Here is a 6000-nt window from a genome sequence, read left to right as displayed (position 1 = left end):
TTGGCTGGATTCAACGTCAGTGATGTTTGAGAAGAAGCAAGTACGTGCGATTGGCTAACGTGAAAATGCGTCGATGGTGGGGGCGGGTTCAAAACCCCGTCGCCAGCCTTCATACTCTAATATGTCCACGCGATGTCGCTCTATGCATTGGTTTTGGCCTTCAATGACAAACGGGTACGGTATAAACAGTGCGTAACAAGGCAATGCAGAAAATACAAGATATAGACAAAGACAAAAAAGATATAAAAGACATAACATCAAAGTCTAATTATGGAATAATATATAAAGTACAGTTGTTATAGTCTAAGGAATATAATTGTCGCGGTGGTATATGTACATTTGTGACACTGACTGAGTTAAGATAAAATTTCCTTTGCATACTCTGTCTCTGACATTCTGAAATTCTGAAACATTTTTCAGTACAATTTTTCACCAAAATATGTCTATAATTTGTCGAAAAAATCCAAAATATAAACATTTTCACAATAGTGTGAAACCACTGTATGTAGAATTTTCTATAGAACTGTATTTAACAAAGAACCTTCAGATATTACATTTACTAAATTTTCTGACGTAAGGGTCTGTAGATTTTTAAAAAAAAAATGTATTTGCCGTTTTATGCATGATTTATGAAAAATTATATTAAAGAATAGCATGGCTCATCTTCAGAAGATAATAAAACGTCAGCGTACAAATCTGTCTGGACACAAACCAATCAACACCGCAACATCACCTGCCCGCTACCCACTGTGGCTGAGTCTAAGAAAATAAAGGATTGGTGGGATGAGCCGTCAATCACGAATATTCCAGTAGAGTCTATCCTCTTATTGGTTAAATATTTGTCAATCGCACGAGATCCGCTGACGTTAGGGCTTTGCACTATGGTTAATTTTGAACGATTCCGTTAAATATTCGGAGAACAAATGCACAATATTTGCACCGATGCACCGATTAGTTTTCATCGGATATTTATTGTAATAAGGTAGCTTACGATTATGTATATCAGCAATTTTATAAAATCACGGCCAAGGTAGTAGGCGGGACCTGGGCGGGGTTTCCTCTTGTAGGCGTCGACCGCAGCTCTCCTTGAGGAAGCTCGCCCTGACGACTCATATTTTCCTCTAGATGAGCATCCACATCAAATATATCCAATATGGTGCCCTATTCATTTGCCGACTTACCGTAGTGGTCCAACGGCTTCATACACGAAAGGATTGCCGATATCTTCCGGTTTTGTGACCGATCATCTTTAATATGGCAAGATCGCCGGAGCAGCTTCAGTAATGAGACCGAGATTCAGGTGGGCATTGCTGTATGCATTTTCCATCACTGACAGTGTGTGGTGGCTGGTTTATTATAAGTGCATTCATCCACCGGTATACAAGGTTTATTTTGAAAATGTTAATCAGGATGAAATGACAGAGATGTAGTCTAGGGAAACGCGGGGAAATTCCAGCGCATCACACTCGTGCTCCCATCTCTGGACCAGCAGCGGTGATTTGCAACCCATCTGTCTGCTAATTGCCATGGGGGGAAATCATCATCCACACCCTTATTTTACACGGAAAAATTATGATTATGACCTAATATAATAGTCATCCAAATGCACTTTGCGTTTAAATACCATTGTGCTTTGAATTCCCTAGGTGTTCTCCATTGCAAAGGCGTTTGCATTTAATGTCCATAACGCAGCTCAATCAAAACAGTCATATCACTAAAATTCCCCTTCGCAATAACAAATATAATGTGTTACTAATCCATTGCTCACCTATAGTAAAAACTGGCACCCCCCTGGTGGTGCATTTGCACGAGGGTTTGCCGAGTCCAGAATACAGGCTTTATTGTACTTTGCCTGCATTACACACTGTGCACACGTTGACCAACGGCTATGGCTATTTTAAGCCTTCTGTCTTCTTGAAAGACCTGAAGAGCTTGTTATTGTTACATTTTATATATCGCGATATATTACAAGCATCAGACTTGTCTGATTTCATTTAATTTGTTTCCCTGCATTCTGTTGACATTTTGGACAAACCAAAAGAAAATGTCTTGGTGAGCTGTTATGTTCTTTTATTTTGGTTTGTCACAGTTTAAGAGATTATTGTCTGCACTTACTAATGATTAAGGGCAGTCTGATTACATGTTTTGGTAGGGAGGAGAGTTTACTTGTTTGAGCCGGTATTTAATGAATAGGCTAGACTGTGTGTGGTTGTGCTACCAGCGAAGAAAAAAATGCTTGTGGGAACCCATGTCGTTGTTTTTTTATTATTTCATTTTATTATTATTATTATTTTTATTCATGATTATTTAATTAATTATTTACTTTTGTCTAAAATAAGTAGATTTTGTGATGATTTAGTGAAAGCGATGTCATTGCAGTTGGGTGTTAAATTGGAGCTTTATTGCTTAAGTGCAGTGTGTGAAATTGTGGCATCTAGTGGTGAGGTTGTGGATTGCAATTACCCACCACTTACCCCCTCCCTTTCCAAGCTCACAGAGAAGCTTGTGGCCGACCAAGGGGGTAATCTAGCGCTCGGAAAGCGTTCCACCCCTAGGGGCTGCCATTGCTAACCAAACCATCACCTGCTGTTAGCATCCCATTGACTCCCATTCATTTTTGAGTCACTTTGACAGTGAATAACTTTACATCTGAGACGTTTAAAGACTCCATTTGTCCATTGTTTATTTCTAAAGAAACAAGACAATGTATAAAAGGCTCCGTTACCTTGTATCTTACACTATCGCCCCGCAGAAGCTGTTTTTGTAAAAATAGGCTAACGATTGCGTCATAACCAACGCGACTCTGTCGCACAGTTGAGAAATTACCGTATAGACCTGAGGAGACGCTCGCAGGCAATCTTTTACTGTCTGAGACAGTCGGGGGGACGTGGAGACATAAAGTCTGATAAAGTCAAGGGGGAAGAATGGGGAGAAGCCCATAGTGAGCCAAAAGCAACGGGAGAAAATATTTAAACAACGTGATTCAGCTTTCACTTTCCACAACTACTAGAAGACCTACAGCTGTCAGACAGGAGGCTCACGTCACATCTACGTCCTCAAGCTCAGTCTGAGCCTGCGCAGTTCGCTCAGCCATCAGGAAGTGAGTGCCCCTAGGTTGACTTCATTATTTAGCCGTTGACGTCAATGGGATCGCTCGGTCCATTTCTTTTACTGTCTATGTGGCCGACACAGGACAAAGATGTTATTGTCTGAGAGTAGCTAGCATTTGTCCCTTTAGGGCTACTGTAGAAAAATATTGGTGCAAAATGGCGACTTCACTTTAAGGGGACCCACGGCGTATGTGGATAGAAATGGCTCTTTCTAAGCTATTAAAAACATAACAGTACACTATGTTAAAGGTCTTTATACACCAATGAAAACATATTTATGTATATTTTATTGCCTTTTTGTCAATAGAGCCTTATAAATACTACACACTGCACCTTTAAACGCATGGTTCACCCAAAAAGGAAAATTCTGTCATAATTTACTTACCTGTCAAGTTGCTCCAAACCTGAATGAATTTCTTTGATCTGCTGAACACAAAATAAGATATGTGAATATTGTCAGTAACCAAAAAATTGATGGGCTCCATTGACTTCCATTGAATATTTATCCCATACTAGTCAATGGGGTTAACTCTTTGGTTACTTCCATTCTTCAACATATCTTATTTTGTATTCAACAGAGGAAAGAAACTCAAGCAGAAACGAGCGATCTCATATAAGCAGATGCATATAAATAAAATAAATCAACCATCAACATTAAACATCACATAAATCAAAACTTATGTTATTGAATGAAATGTCGACCCAGGACTGTGAAGCTTTGGGGGTTGTTGATGGATCTTTTACTCCATCTGTGTTTTGATCACCGATCTGAATCCCATCTGTATGTAAGTTAGTCTTTGTTAAAAATGCGATTATTTTTCTCAGCTTTTTTTCCTCAAAATGTAGCCTAGCTTTCATGTTGATGTGTTGATGAAAAATAATACATGAAGCTAGAATAAAACAGAACAGCTGTGTTCTTTCTTTTGATATATTGCTTGTACAGATATTTATACAAGATATTCTGTGGGCCTAGCCTGACAAGCCAGACCCACATAAAGATCAGCAAACGGTCAGCAAAACTCTGAACACATCTTCCCTTTTTAAGAATGACTTCAGTGCCGTTCTTTTCTCAGAGAAAAGCTTAACTCCAAGTCTTCCAGAGTCGCGGTCAAAGCTGATTCGAAAGACCGCTGTTCGCCAGTTTCTGTGTTTACTAGTAGCAAGCAAGCGCAACTCTGCCGCATTATGTTAAGCCCTGCCAACCGACTCTATACACAATGGGATTGGCCTGACCAGAGTTTGGTTTTTTACAGCTCAGACGAGAGTTACTAGACGACACTCGCGGCAGATTAGATTTGCTGCCGCTAGGGTGCTTCTAGATTTCTAGGCTACTGTGGGCCATGAAATTTGACCAAAAATGCTGGCAGTGAGTCAGTGACTGGCAAATTTCATGTTTACGTTCACTTACGACAACTGACTATGTTTGCTATGATACTCACAAGACAGGCATTTTGACTTAATTTGTGTAAATATATGCACACTGTGAGACGCTGTGCGCGCGTTCATATCGGTGGCATAATTTATTTAAAAAAAAAAAATCCTCTCTTTTTAGCATTTTGAGATTTTCTTCAAAATGTAAAGTGCTTTATAAGTAAAATGTATTATTATTATTATTATTATTATTATTATTATATCCGAAGCATATATGCCGATATATCTGCGACAGGCTGATAACGGCTAATCAAATTGGCAGATTGATAAATCGGTCGGGCTCTGCAAAAAACATTTTAAGTAAATTTGGAGGGGATACTTGATTTGGGCCATTTCTAATTGTTGCTCATTGAGCTCGTTTGCATGCACACCAGTAAGTTGATTTTCCTTATAGTGACATCAAAAATAATAATGTCCGTGTCTGACTCGGAGTATTCCAAATGTTACATCAGTTGTGATGATTGAATAAAGCGTGCACCGTGTCAGCGGGAGATATACGGCTCATATTATCCCTCATACAGTTCCAGATGCAGCGTTTTGACTGAACCTCTTTTACTTCTGCTGCATGAGATGAGAACACATCTTTACAATTTTCTGGGTCTTAAAAGAGTCTGTGGTTTGTGATATATATGTCTGACAGAAAACAGGTTAATACATTTACATGCATTGCAAAATCGCGGTAAGAGGTTAAAAAACTACCTGTCCTGACCGATTTACGCTTACGCCGTTTATGACCGTACTCCGATAAAAAAAAAAACGGGTTACCGCGTTTACATGACCATGTTCCTTTTCGGCTTAATAGGCATAATCGGCTTAAGAACGTTCATGTAAACGCACTCACTGTCTAATATGGTGGTTACAGCCTCGCTCTTTATACACAATGTCCCTGTCCCAAATGGCACCCTAAATCCTTGCGGTCTTCCTACGAGTCTGCACTTTCATGACGATTTCATGACATCGTAACGATGTAACGCCGTAATGTAGAGCACCCTTCTTGAACCTGAAATGACAAATGGGACACCCTACGGTCTCATGGACTTAACGGACATGCACACGTGGCAGCCATTGTAAGTCCACATGACTGAAAGTGCATATGAAGTGTGCCATTTGAGACAAGGCCAGTATGTGGTAATCCAGGTGTCCAACAGGTTGTGTGTAAACTCTAAAGACATCGGAGAATATTATGATTTGCTTGAGGTTCCAGCTTAACCCAGTCATGCTGCATCAGTACTCGTTTGATGAAACAGTTACTAAGACTATTGTGGAGACGAAACAGGAGAGACAAAAAAACAAGAGATTACCTGGAAATGAATATGATCTGACTATGTTTAATTATTGGCTGGTTTCCAGGGTCCAGTTAGCCACTGTTGGTAGTTGTCATTGCTGTACCATTCCCCAAGAAAAATCCTCTTTCTCTGTCGGCAGCCATTGAAAACTGTGTATTCTGAGGGAATAGATT

General features: G+C 39.7%; 1 protein-coding gene across 2 annotated transcripts in view; it reads left to right on the top strand.

Annotated features, from left to right (window-relative positions):
- Positions 1 to 1075: 1075 nt before the first annotated feature.
- Positions 1076 to 6000, top strand: part of evi5l (ecotropic viral integration site 5 like) — a 94225-nt gene continuing 89300 nt past the window's right edge. For both annotated transcript variants that reach the window (XR_010904719.1, XM_067441133.1), the window contains exon 1: positions 1076 to 1300. The gene's annotated coding sequence lies outside the window, so the exon portion shown is untranslated. The remainder of the gene's footprint in view (positions 1301 to 6000) is intronic.

This window comes from Pseudorasbora parva, chromosome 4 (assembly GCF_024679245.1).
Source record: "Pseudorasbora parva isolate DD20220531a chromosome 4, ASM2467924v1, whole genome shotgun sequence".
NCBI lineage: Eukaryota > Metazoa > Chordata > Actinopteri > Cypriniformes > Gobionidae > Pseudorasbora > Pseudorasbora parva.
Note: the sequence above shows the minus strand (reverse complement) of the source record. Positions and strands in the feature narration are given on the sequence as shown.